The sequence below is a fragment of the Suricata suricatta genome, chromosome 3 (assembly GCF_006229205.1).
Source record: "Suricata suricatta isolate VVHF042 chromosome 3, meerkat_22Aug2017_6uvM2_HiC, whole genome shotgun sequence".
Classification (NCBI taxonomy): domain Eukaryota; kingdom Metazoa; phylum Chordata; class Mammalia; order Carnivora; family Herpestidae; genus Suricata; species Suricata suricatta.
The window spans coordinates 44,778,166-44,793,154 of NC_043702.1; the positions used below are offsets into that span (position 1 = coordinate 44,778,166).

Here is a 14,989-nt window from a genome sequence, read left to right on the forward strand (position 1 = left end):
CATGAGAAATTGTATATTTTATTTTGTCATCCGGTGGTAATTTTACTTAGAATTAATACTTACAAATACAAAGAATTATATTATTAAAATACAATTTAAAGGCTATCAGAAATATTAAGGGGCGCCTGGGTGGCTCAGTTGGTTAAGCGTCCAACTTTTTTTTGAGAGAGAGAGAGAAAGAGAGAGAGAATGAGCAGAAGAGGGGCAGAGAGAGGAAACAGGATCCAAAGCGGGCTCTGTGCTGAGAGCAGACAGCCCAATGCTGGGCTCAAACTTACAAACTGTGAGATCATGACCTCAGCCTAAGTCAGACAAGCAACCAACTTGCCCCAAGCATCTAGCTCTGAATTTTGGCTCAGATCGTGATCTCACAGTCATGAGATCAAGCCCCATATTCTCAGAGCCCTACCAATGAATTTCCTTATCACCTAATATTGGAATCCTGATTATTCCTTTCCATGAGTCATTGAACACAGAACATACTCTTCTCTGTCTAAAAATTCTTCTCTTCCAAATTTTGTTTATATTTCAAGAAGCCAATGCGCCAATAAGGCTCCAATAATGTTTCTTTCTTAGAGTAGACTTTCTTATTCTGAAAGTCTCAACGTTTGTAAATTTTATATCTATTATTATCCTTTGTTTTTAATTTTTCCTTACATATATAAGTGTGTGTGAGTGTATATACCTCTCTAAAGTCTTTGTAACAGAAGCATCTTTCTATTTCTGATATTTTATTCAGGTTTAGTATAGTGATATGCTCATATATTAACTAAAGACAATCTCCAGATAATATTATCTTTGAGTTTATGTGTACACACACACACACAACATGATTTCATTCAGTATCCAGGAATGTTCTTGGAGTGACACATCTTAGAGATGTTACATATGTTTTCCATCTCTCTCACAGATCTGGCAAGAAAAAGAAAGGTGTAACATACAGGTTTCTTCCAGCTTTGTTTAGGTGTGGACTCTGGGTCAAGATCTAAAAGAATTAGGGGCACCTGGGTGGCTCAGTTAGTCAAGCTTTCAACTTCAGCTCAGTTCATGATCTCACAGCTCATGACTTCTAGCCTTGCATCAGGCTCTAATGCTGATAGTGCGGAGCCTGCTTGGGATTCTCTCTCTCCCTTTATTTCTGCCCCTTCCTCATGATATCTCTCTCTCTCTCTCTCTCTCTCTCTCTCTCTCTCTCTCTCTCTCTCAAAATAAGTAAATAAACTTGAGAAAAAGATCTAGAAGAACTTTTGGCTACAGAAAATATTTTCAACTGCAGATTATGGCATGTGCTTGCATTCCAAAATTACAGTGACAGGAAATCACCCTTCTACTGTCAGAGAATTTCATTCCCCTTAGTTGATTCTTCCAGTATACATATCGTACTTCTGATACTCTTACACATACGATGACGAAATTATTGTTTCTAAGAATCTTGTTCTATCAGTTCTAAAATCCCAATAGAAAAACAGAAGAATTATCATTGTTGTTATATCTCTCTATCATCTTTCTATCACATATGTATTTAGAATTTATATCCCAAATATTCTACCTGGCATAGTAACAAGAGGTAATTTTTCTTCATAGGTTCTTATTTCAAGGCATGTGGTATTTCTCTGTGAATTTTCACAAATCCTTCCCAGTTCCTTCAGATTTTTCTTAAGAACTTTAGTCTACTGCTTAAACACATTACTGATTTACAGAAAAGTAAGTAAGGCTCAGTATAATTGTATATAGCTTAATCTTCTTTTTTAAAAAATCTTAAAGTTTTTTTAAGTATTTGTCTAATATATCACTTAACTTTTGTCTTAAAAATGTTTAGCTAATTTAATTCTTGAGTAAGTGATTTTAGATTTTATATTAGTACTTCATTCAAAAATACATGGGGGCGCCTGGGTGGCTAAGTCCATTAAGTGTCCGGCTTTGGCTCAGGACATGATTTCACAGTTTGTGAACTGGAGCCCCACATCGGGCTTTGTGCTGACAGCTCAGAGCCTGGAGCCTGCTTCAGATTCTAGGTCTCCCTCTCTCTTTGCCTCTCCCTAGCTCATACTCTGTCTCTCAAAAATGAATAAACGTTAATTTTTTTTTGTTTTTTAATGCATGGAAGGAAAACAGATTCTACTGAAGGTGATCTACATCTTTATAATCTTTGTTCATTTTGTGTTCATGTTTTTAATTCTGTACCAAGTTATAATAAATATAGATATACACAATCATAAGGGAAAAAGCTTAATGAACTTTCAGAAAGTGAACACAACCAGCACCTGATCAGAATACAGAACACCAGGCCCCCAGAAATTTCCCCATAGACCCCTCGGGTCACCACCTGTGGGGAGCGGCAAAGAGTCAGCTGCTTGGCCATTTGCTAGCCGGATATGTCACTCCCTGAGGGGAGTTGCAAAAATAGGCAGGGGAGCACCACTCCCTGTCAGAGGAGAAGCCAGAAGATCAAAGATCAACCGCCTGCAGGCAGGGCAGCATCAGCCCCTCAGGCGCTGTGCTAAAACACTTTAGTCTGGTCCCTCTTTTACTCCAGCCTTAATCCCTTAACCCTGTTTCCTAGCAACCGACCTAGGTCAGCTGCCTTGTTTTCCCGCCCTGAAACCTTTATAAGAGACAGTTTTCTGAATAAAGCTCTCTCTCTTTCTTGCCTGATGGGAAGTTGTGTCTTTAGTCTCCGTGCGTCCCCTTTCCTGCCCTTTCTCTCCCTCCCTCAGGAAAAGAACCCACCAGGACTCTCTGCCCTGCCCTGCCGGTCAGGGTGGACGAGACAGGTACCGCCGAATGCCGGGGACGAGCGCGCCGGGACCCGGCCTTCGGTTAAGACAACCACCCTTCTTTCTTACCCCAAATAACCACTATCTTGACATCGAACACCACACATTAAGTTCTGCCTGTTTCAAAATATACTACAAGTGAAACATGGATGATCCTCTCTATCCCTTGATAGCATCCTTTCCAGTGACCTTCACCTTCACTCTGCCTCCTGAGAGATTGCCATCTTTAATAACCACTCCACCTCCAACATCTTTTTTGGAGCAAGGATTCTTAAGAAGATTTAGTGATCTTTACTCAAAATTTCTTTGACCTTTTTGTCCCTGTGAAAACATCAGGTCTTCCGTGTTCTCACTGTCCGTCATCTCTTTTGTGCCCTCACTCCCCCTGGCTGATCAAATATCATTAACTCCTTTGCCCTATTTCATTCCATTGTATTCAGTAGGCAAAGCCAACTCAATTTAAACCGGACTCTCCATTTAACCTGCACCTGCCCCCAGAGCTGTGTGTTAAACCGCAGCAAAAGCACACATCGTGCTGACTGGTCTCTGCAAGTTCAAGTCTTCAGATCTCAAATTACAGCATGCTCCCCTGGCAAACTTCATTTCTATTCTCAAAAACAATGCTTTCACACTTTTGCTTCACTCTTCAAGCTTCTCACATCCCCTCCCTTCTCCTATTCTCAGCTCACAAAACTAGACTATTTCATAAAGAAAACAGAAACAATTAGACAACAGTTTCCTCAGGTTCTGACCACTAAATCTTCAGTCTACCTACCTGTGCACCCATGACCTTTGCCTTCTCTCTTGACACAATGTTTGGTGTGCCTCTACCCCTATCAGAATCCAATCCTGCTCCTGTACCCTGCGTCTTACCTTTTCCCTACTCGAAAGCCCTTCTTTAGTAACTCTCTCCTCTATGACATTATCAGCTTCTCCTATACTGGATCAGTGGCACTAGTATATAAATACGCCTGAATATGTGCCTGCCGTCTTAAACATTATGAAAAGGCTCTCCTTGATCCCTCGTCTCTCTCCAGCCACCACTCCGCTTATGTCCTCTTGGTCACACTGTCTACGATGACAACCTCTGCATCCTTATGTCCTATATTCCTCTTTACTTTCTTTAGCCAAGGGCTCACTTCACCATTGAAACTACTCTTGCCAAAGTCACCAGGGACCCCTGTACTATTAAACCAACTCATACGCTTGTTTTGTTTCAGACTGGTCTCTCCTGAATTTCCACTCATATAACAGAGGGCCAACTCAATATAAAACCATGATTTCTAGTAGGAAACTCCATATCAGTTATGTATACTGAATCATATCTGTTCCATTTAGAAAAATGTCCCTTCTCATTAACAGATTCCTAAGAGAATCTCAGCATTAATTATCTTAATATCACTCCTAACTTCTCAAGTTTAACATGTCCAAAACCAAACGTTTTACCCGAACACTGTTCCCTCTCCAGTCTCTGCATCTCAGTTAAACGGCAGTATCACAACCTAACTGCTCAATTCAAAAATCTGCTCACCTCCGTGCTTTCACTTCCCCTGCTCTCCATATTGCCACCCACACAGTAACCAGTCCTGTTGCCTCTACTTCCAAAACATGTCCTGAATCCATCCATTTCTCTCCATGTCCCTTGCTCTCACCCTAGCCTCCATCACTACCATCTCCCACCTAGACCACTACAAAAGCATGTCCCAAATCCTTCCCATTGCACTTAGAATCAAAATCTAAATCCCATAAAATGACTTAAAATCTCAGTATGATCTGGACCCTGCTCTCCTCTGAATTCATTCCACATCTCTCTCTTTCTCTCCCGCACTTACTTCCATTCAGACACAATGGCTGCATTTCAAACGTTTCATTTGGTTTAGCAAAGTCTGAAGGTGCCTGAATTTCCCCCTTACTATTTATTGTTACCATTTTTGCTGTTATTATTATTGCCTGAAAATTAGAGGAGTATTTTTCTCTCTGAAATCTCACAAAATTTTAGGACATATCTTGGGACTGTTAAATCCACATCAGTTGTCTCTAGAATATATACTACAACATTTCAGTCTGTGGGTCCAACCCTTCCTTGATTTCAGGAAAGCTCTCTCATCTCTCTGGATATTTTACTTCATTTTTCCCCTCTTCTTTAAGGATATAAACAGTGAATATCCTGTATCTCCTTTTGCTCCCATATCATTTTCTTTTATTCTTTTTTTAATGTTATTTATTTATTTTTAGAGAGAGAGAGAGAGAACGCGAGCATGCACACACAAACAAGTAGGAGAAAAGCAGAGAAAGAGAAAGGAAGAGAGAATCCCAAGCAGGCTCTGATGTGATGAGGTGCTTGATCTCAAGAACTGTGAGATTGTGACCTAAGATGAAATCAAGAGTCAGACACGTAAATAACTGAGCCACACAGGTGTCCCTTTTTTTCTTCTTAAAAGTATTTTTGCTCAATCTGCTTTTCAAATACACTCTCCCTGTTGCTGTTGTTTTCATTCATATCATTTCCCCTTCTTTCTGTAGTTAATACGACCTCACTTTTTCTGTATTTTTTCTTCCACCTCTTTCTTGAGCACCACTGATGTTTCATCTTCTGTTGTTTTATCTCATCCTCGAACCCTGTGTCTCTGCCATAAATTCATTATACATAGACACTGTGCCTACGCCTCCTTAATAAGCCCGTCGACAATTGCGTGGCATCATTTTCTTCTCATCCACAGCAACGTTATTCTGCGGTGTACTCTTCATCCCCTCTTTTGTTTACAACAGATCTTCCTTCCTTCTCTCCTGCCTTCTCTCCCACTTTCCTTCCTTCCTTTTCTACCCCCCCCAACACCCATCCCTGCTTCCTTTTTCACTCCCTCCATTAATCATCTCTCTCTGTGTGGCTTGTTTAACCCTCTTCAGCTGTCAAAGACTTAAAATCACTAGTAGCTTCTTCAGAGCCCCCTTCTGAGGCAGCTGGTTGCCAAAAGGGCAGTTCTTTGTTTCCTTTCACACCCCCTTCCCTGCCACTGTGCGGCTCAGACAACTTTCAGGGCCTTCTGCAGCCCGTACAAGTATCCTCACCTTATTCCGGATGGGGCCCAAGAAGTTAACCTCTAAGATCCTGACATCCTGTGCATAGTGCGTGCTCTGTCAGTGCTGTCTCTGCTCTGCCCTCCATGTGTGGTCTCTCGCATTGACCCTCCTAAGTCACCTCCTGGAAGTGGGCAGTCGAAGTCTTCTGTCAGGCACAGCCACACTTAAGACATTACGTGTGATGGACCCGTGCTTCCGCCTTCATAGGTCAGACCCGTACATACTTACGACTTCGTGTGTTAATTGCACGCCTCTACATCGTCAACCAGACCCACATTTGCAACTATTAAATGAGCGCACCTGACTCCGTGAGGGCGTCACAACCAAAGTCGTCAGACTTCATATCCTGGATCCACGTCATTGGTCAGTGTTCATTCTGTGGTTATTATTAGTGAAGTGCACCACACAAAATCAACTCTAAGTTTTACATCTGCTTGTATTAGTTGCTGGAACCTACATTTGGTTGATAAGATCCATGATGTCCAAGAACATTTACATGAAAAATGATTGAGGCAGGATCAAGGAGAGAAAATGAGTGCTAATTTAAATGTTGAAAGAGATAATTGTCTAAAGAAAATTTGTGAGGCTCTTTTAAAAAGAGATCCTTTAAAAAGATTTTGCAAATTGATAAGTTTCAAATCAGATTTTCATAAACTGAGAAACTGCATGTGAAGATAGAACTTGCATTGTTTTATGAGTTTAATTCATGGCACTTTGTGCAGATAACAAAATTCCACACCTTTCCTTATTTATTTGGAGATAATAATATAAGGAAGGAGACACAAATAACTACATATAGTACTGACATCTCTCTATGAGGCTTATTTTTTACTCTATTTTATGAGTTGTCTGAGAAATCACACTGTGATCAATTTAAGAAATACTACAAGCCACCTGATAATAACAGTTGCTTATTATTGTTCAAGTCACGTTGCTAGCATGGTTTCTGGAAATATGTAAATAGCAAGAGCATTGTAAACATTTTGCACTCACTGCTGATTCTTGCTACTGGTTGCCTTTCTTTTTTTCTGACTCAGAAATTCCCACCCTAAATTTTAGAGAAATCAAAGCAATTATTTTCACCATTAACCAAAGGTGCATATTAACACTTAAGATTAAAAGTAACTATTTTGGGGGGGCATCTGGGTGGTTCAGTCAGTTAAGTTACTGACTCTTGGTTTTGGCTCAGGTCATGATCTCATGGTTTGTGAGTTCCAGCCCGGTCTTGAGCTCTGCGCTGCAGTGCAGAGCCTGCTTGGGATTCTCTCTCTCCCTCACTCTCTGACTCTCTCCTCTGCACATTCTCTCTCTCAAAATAAATAAATAAACTTTAAAAAGTAACTATTTTTTGTTCTAGACACTGTTATGCACTTGAGGTTATAAATTCATTTGAAATATAGATTATATTATAATCCTAAAGTATGGCATAATTTTGTAATATAGTATTATATTAAATTTATAAGTTTCTTGATAGGACTACTTGATTTCCTTTAATGGGACTAAGTCATTTCTCAGTTTCTCTGATTGTCTCCCACCCAAGAATAAAAATGTGTTATATAATAAAATAATAAAGTGGTTTATTAAACAGTCATGTTCTAATGGAAATAATATTTTTCTTGCCATAGCTTTTTTAATCGATTTATAAATACCTATCATAAATATTAAGATTTCTTAATGGATTGTTTGTAAACACTGATCAAGTGATCCATGCATTTTTAGAATCACAAATACAAAAGATACATAAGTGGACAAAAAATTTGGAAACCTCTTTGATTTATTTTAAGTACTTTATATAATTTGGATTAAATTACTTTTTTTTATGTTTTTTATTTATTTCTGAGAGACAGAGAGAGACAGTGCGAGCAGGGGAGAGTCAGAGAGAGAGGGAAGTACAGCATCTGAAGCAGGCTCCAGGCTCTGAGTTAGCTGTCAGTACAGAGCCCTATGTGGGGCTCGAACCCATGAACTGTAAGATCATAACCTGAGCTGAAGCCAGACACTTAACCAACTGAGCCACTCAGGCACCCCTGGATTAAATTACTTAAAAGAAATACGTTAGCATTTAGATCATGGAAAAAATTTCTATAGCTTATTTATCCTGGTATCTTGTCTCTGATACCTTATTTTGTGATGATTTTAATATCTTAGTTTATTTTCAACTAGCTATTTGTTTTCCAATCATAAAATATTTTATTCCCATAAATACCTTCATTAAACATTTTGCATCCTATAGGCCATAGATGAAATACACCCATTTTCACCTCAAGAAATGATCAATTTAAAAGTATATGCATGAACATAAAACTTTAAAGCTAAAGACATATTATTATATTATATATAAATATATAATATAATAATTATATATAAATATATAACATAATAATAAATATATATTTATATATATAATAATTATAGAAAGTAAAAGTCTCTCTGTAAATCTCCCCAAGTAGAAAAAGATAATTATATGAAATGATGCTTCATTTGAAGTGAAAATCTTCTGAGGAAGATCATAATTCTAATCTGTTGGGTGTTAAGATTTTATTTTTCATGGTTGTGGGACAGGGTGCATACAGCTTGCACATGCACACTTACTATGTGCCAGAGACTTTAAAAGGCTTTGCATTTATATGTAGTGTGGTCCGTATAACAACCTTGTGACATATGTACCATTATTATCTCTTTTTACTAATAAGGAAGTAAGTTCAGAGGGGTTAAATAACTTGGCAACAATCACACAACAAATAAATGGCTAAGCCAAAAGGAAAGCCCTTAGGTCTAGCTCCGAAGCTTCTTTACTGAACTGCTGTGCTATGGCTCAACTCACATATATTGGATTCATGTAACCATATTTTAGGGAATCTAAGGTACTTTCATGCTGGCTCTTTCTTAATCTTATTACAGTCAACAGAATTTTTCATACAACCAAGTTATATCAGCCCTTTACCAGTTGGGAATTGCAATCTTGTAAGCCACAAACTTTGGTAATACGTATTCTTATTTTAGAGAGGTTAAATTGTGAAAGGAAATGCATATGAGAACTCATGAAGTAGAGGGATGGTAGTACTTAAATATCTTTAAGTATACCTTATTAGTTACGATAAAACCAGACATGTAACATCGTCTTAGAACTAGTCTCTCCAAGCCTGTTTCAAGTCTCATTCAGTATCCGCCATCAGTGGCACCTTCTGAAGCTCTAACTTAAAATTTCAACCTTACCGTGCACCCACAGTGTTACTAATTCAGTATACCCTGCTGTGCCTTTCTTCTTTTTTTAAATAGTTATTTTTAATCTTGTAATATGCAATAGATTGTGTGTATCATTAATGTCTGCGTCACTGATCACTGCCTTTTTAGAAACAAAATCCTTGAGGGAAAGACTGTCATTTTGTTCACTGATGTATATCTAACACATAAAACATTGTCTAGTACATGCCAGGAATTCTTATATGTATTTGTTAAATAATAAGAAAAATCAATCAGTAAATCATGAAAAAATAAATTAATGCTGTATGATCAGTGTTCTTATAAAACATGGACAGAAGTATATATCTTTATCTGAGATATATTTGTATAATTTTCTTGTATAGAAAAAGCATATAACTTCTATGTATTTAATGTAACATTAAAACTGCCAGTATAACTCATCAGTGATTAGTCTACTGAATAATTCTTTTATCAGTTTACAATCTGGCTAGGGAAAAGTCATTCACTAAGCTGAGTGGTGAAAAAATAAACTAATTGACACATTTATTTAATGTCTCTAAGCTTCAGTTTCCTCATGTTTACAATGGGGATAGAAATAGAACACATCTGGAGCACCTATGTGGCTCAGTCTGTTAAATGTCAGATTCTTGATTTTGGCTCAGGTCATGATCTCACAGTCCATGAGATCGAGCCCTATGTCAGGCTCTGTGCTGACAGAATAGAACCTGTTTAGGATTCTATCTTCCTCTCCTATCTCTCTCTTTCTCTCAAAGATAAATAAATAAGCATTTTTAAAAAATGGCACACATCTCATAGAGTCATAATGAAAAATATGTGAGATAACTTACATAAAGGATTTTTGAAAACAGTGTTAACTATTATGCTGTTACATGTAAAAGAATGACAACTTCATCTGGGTGCCTATTTGAGGGATAATTACAGATGAATATACTTGCTGAGGATTTTTTTTCCCAGATTCACTTAAATAGATTCACTTAGCTATTGGTTAGTTCCCTTTAAAATATCTTAGAATGGCATATATAACATATGTAAATAGACTATATCTGTGTCTATCACAACATCCTAACCAAACTGCAAACATAGACCTGCACTAACATTCGTTTTCCCCACCAATCAAATTTCACTAGTCAATCTCATGCTACTTGGAAATGATGCCTCTGAGACCAATACACATCAAAGGTGTAAATAATGTAGATTATGGGGCACCTGGGTGGCTCAGTCAATTGGGCGTCCGACTTCAGCTTAGGTCATGATCTCAAGGTTTGTGGGTTCAAGTGCCACATCAGGCTCTGTGCTGACAGCTCCTCAGAGTTTGGAGCCTGTCTTTGGATTCTGTGTCTCCCTCTCTCTCTGACCCTCCCCTGCTTAAGCTGTCTGTCTCTCTCTCTCTATCAAAAATAAATTTAAAAATGTTTAAAATAATGTAGATTGTGCTTGCAAATACGTAGTACAATTATGATCAAATCATACTGATTTGTATAATAAACAAAACAAATTTTTCAGACTTTGCCATGGTAGACCAACATCAATTTAGATGATGCCATCATACTACAGTCCCTAAAGTATTCTGAGAATGAAAGGATGAGGAGCAACTTATTATATATCATACAATGAAAATCATAGAATTGCCTTTAGAATTTGATGACACCAGGTGAAAAAAATCTGAATCATGACTCTATAATAGATGTGATTATATTTTCATGTAAATTCAACATTGTCACCATTTTTAATTCTGTGGAAACAGAAAGACTTAGAAACAATTTGACAATTAGTCTGACAGAAAATTAAATCAGACAAAACTGTTCTAAGCTTTCAGGACTATGAAAAGAATAATGTCATAGCCCATTTGGGATATAAAATACAGTTCATCAATCCAGTTTTATTAGTTTATCAATCATCAGTCCACTTAATAGTAGGTAATACACAAGTTGGCTGATACCTTAGTGCTCTAAATAAATATGATCTTTTTTTAATTTTTTAATGTGTTTTATTTATTTTTGAGAGACAGAGACAGTGCAAGCAGGGGAGGGTCAGAGAGAGAGGAAGACCCAGAATCTCCAGGTTCTGAGCTAGCTGTCAGCACAGAGCCCAATGTGGGGCTTAAACCCACGAACCGTGAGCTCATGACCTGAGCCGAAGCCAGACACTCAACTGACTGAGCTACCAAGTGCTCCAATGTGATTTTTTTAAATAAAAATATTCCATAATGCTGTGATTCTTCAGCATTGATATTTTCTATCTGGAGGACTTGTTTAAAATGTTCGTTTTTGTATATTCTCAACTCTTCTGTGACTCAGAGTCAATACTTTTGGTTTGAGGTTTGCAGAATGCATTTTAATTAACAAAATCACTAATCAGGGTGCTGTTGATGATGTACCACACTCAAAGCAAGACTGTGCTAAGCCTACTATTCAAAAATTTAATTTTTGATGCAAAAAGATGAGAAGCTGAACTAATGTGAAAAAAAAAACAACAAAAGAAGATATACAGGTGTATTTTGGACAGTAAATTCACCTGAAATTGAAGTCCTTGACAGAACATATCTCTCCATCAAAACAATATGCTACTATATCCGTGCATGACAAAGTACTCTACTCTGAGGGATAGAAATCCAGTTTGAAAAATCATGCATGGTATGGACTAGAGGTGGGGATTACTGCAGTAGCAAACAACTCTAGTCACTGAGATGCATAAAACCACAAAGATATACTTCTTGTTTATGTTCTGTGTCCATCATGGACCTTTGCCTATTGCAATCACTCAGAGACTCGGGATGATGGAGGAGCTGCTATTGCACAGGATGTTAATCTTAATGTCAAACAGAAGGGGAAGGCTCTAAGAGTTCTGTTGTTGCAAGTAAATACTAAGTCCTGGCTTCAGCAATTAAATGCTTATGACTCATTGGCCAAAACTAGGCACAAAACTATTTCGAGACACAAAAGACAGGAGTGTAGTCCTACTATGGGTCTGAAAGATGGTGAGGTGGAGGGAAATGGGAATGTTTGGGTCACAACAATTCTAACTGCCACAGTCACCATATTCTCTTCAGAGAATTGCTCCTGAAGCCTAGTGCTCGAGCAACATCAGTGAACCATTTGGCCGTCTGCTAAAGACACTTTATGACTCAGGAAAATCTATACGTGAAAAATGCTGTGCATGAGCTGTTTAGACATCAACATTATGTCTGCTTCAAACAGATGGCAGAAATGTACAATCTGCTGGAATGGAGGGAAGAAACTTTAATTATTGAAAGATGTTCTGCATATTATTGACAGAGAAATTTGTCCTATTGACTATTTTTTTACTAGATAATGACTCATTTTCTGACCAGTGCAGCTTCACTAGTTTCTCTGTAAACAAAATTCATCATCCCAAACTGCCTTTTGATTAGTTTAATTAGAATTTCTGCTTCACTGTCACTATACAAGAGAAACTTAAAGAGTAGAAAGAGGTCAAAAATTTGCTATACATTTCAGTTATTCAACAGAGAACAATATAAAATTTGTTCACATAGTGGGTGATAACTGAATTTTTAAAGAATAATTCCTTTCCTAAACAGTATGTCTTTCCTATAAAATTTTAATAGACTCCATTTAAAATTCTCTGATATTCTTTTCTTCTTCACCCTTTTAAAATAATGATATGGAATCTCTAGTATAATCATTAAATAGTGTTAAATATTGTTAAAAATCAATATAGTAGAGGAAAAAACAAAAATATATGGTTCCTGACTATAAAAAGCAAAAAGAATATAAAATGGAATACAAATCAGATGGGTCAAAGAGCAAAAATATAGATCTATATATATCTAATATAGATGTTAGATTTAAACACAAATATACAAGTAAGGTACAATAAATGCAATTGAACCAAATATAGTTGACCCTTGAGCAACACAGGTTTGAACTGCATGGGTCTACAGATAGATACATAGATATTTTACAGTATAGCACTGTAAATGTATTTTTTCTTCCTTACGATTTCCTTAAACCATTTTCTTTCCTGTAGACTACTTCACTATATGAATACAGTGTATAATACATATAACATACAAAATATGTGTTAATTGAATTTTTGTATTATTATTAAAGCTTCTGGTTAACACTAGTCTATTTGTAGTTAAATTTGGGGGGAGTCAGATGTTGTATGTGGATTTTCAACTGTGCAGGGCTGGTGCCTCTAAGCTTCTCGTTGTTCCAAGGTCAACTGTATTTCAAATGAAAGACAAACACAATCAGATTTTTAAAAAATCAATCATATGCTGTTTATAATAGACACACTTTAAATACAAAAATTAAGGAATATTGAAAGTAAAAAGCTTTTAAGACATATACAAATATCAACCAAAAGGGAAGATGATATAGTTACATTAATATCAGATAAAAATAGGCTTTAAATTTAAAAGTAGTCATAAAAATAGATATACAGTAATAATATAAAGGTCTTAAAATTTCATATGCCTAAAAACACAGTCTCAAATGTATAATGCAGACAAATTAACATAATTCATAAGAAGGAGGAGACAAAACAATAATACTGGAAAATTTAACACTTTTTATTTTTGGAATTGAAGGAGCAGACAAAAAATGTATTAAACATATAAAAGATTGGAAGAACAAACGTTGACCTAATTGGTATATATAGAATATTACACCAAGCAATTCCAGAATGCATACTCCTTTCCAGAACCCTGGAATATTTACCAAATTTGATCAAATGCTGGGCTAGTTTATAACTCTAAGCAGATGTTAAATTATACACAGTATGTTATCTTACCAAAATGGTATTAAGCTTGAACTCAGAAAAAAAATATAACTAGAAACCACCCAAAAGGTTGTAATTAAATTATTTACGTCAAAATAAAAAGCCATGGGGTCAGTGAGGAAATCATAATGGAAAATAAAAAAGAATGATACTTAAAAGGAACACAGCTAAACACAAGGGCCATCACTGGTGTAAGATTAAAGGCAATTGTACAGCCTTTACTGACCACAGAAGAACAAAGAGACTGAAAAATCAGATTGAATCATTTATGTCAAATCCTGAGAAAACAAAATTAAACACTACAAAATAGAAAGGAAGCAATAATTTTTAAAAAAGCCAAAATGTAATGAAATGCCAAATAAATGTACAACAGAGAAAATTAACAATACCAAATGTCTGTTTTTTTGGTTATTCTATACCAAAACTGACATATGATAAAATTGAAAATCTGAACAATGTTTGTTTTTGATACTTCTGTCCTCTTCACCCTCCACTTTTACAGGCTCCCAAGTATATTCAACTCAGCAGTACAATTTTGAGGAACTTAACATTCCATGCAGCAACCCTTAGCCTATGTTGCATACAAGCTAATGAAGGAACATTACTCATTTCCAGGACAAACAGACAATTCTGAGGTGGATTCTTCACACCTACTCATCAGGTTCCAGGGAATCAAACCACAGGTACTTAGAATAATTAACAGCTTGATTATGCAAATCTACATTGACTTTCTTCTTCCTCCCAATTCCCTCACTCCTGTTTTATGAGATCTTAATTAAGTTACCTTCAGATGAGCCTTTGTCTCAGGATCAACTTTTTTTTTTTCTAACACAGGGAAAGATAGTCTGATATAGTTTCAAATAATTTGGATCTGTAATTAAAAACCTCCCACAACAAACTTGAGGCCATATGGTTTCATAAGTGAACCTACTAATCATATATAAACTCTCCCAGAGAATAGGAAAAGAGGGAAAATTTCCAAACTCATTAGATAAAGTGAGTATAACCTTGACATCAAAACCTGACAAGTGGATTAAAAGAAAACTCAGACCAATCTCTCTCACAAATACAGATAATGAAAAATTCTAAACAAAAGAACTCTCAAACTGAATCCAGTAATACATAAATGAGGACAATGGATC

At 36.5% G+C, this 14,989-nt stretch overlaps 1 long non-coding RNA gene across 1 annotated transcript in view; it reads right to left on the reverse strand.

Moving 5' to 3' along the window:
• Positions 1–13,145: 13,145 nt before the first annotated feature.
• The window catches only part of LOC115286441, a 29,897-nt gene continuing 28,053 nt past the window's right edge, over positions 13,146–14,989 (reverse strand). The window contains exon 3 of the long non-coding RNA XR_003906066.1: positions 13,146–13,289. This is a non-coding gene — a long non-coding RNA (uncharacterized LOC115286441). The remainder of the gene's footprint in view (positions 13,290–14,989) is intronic.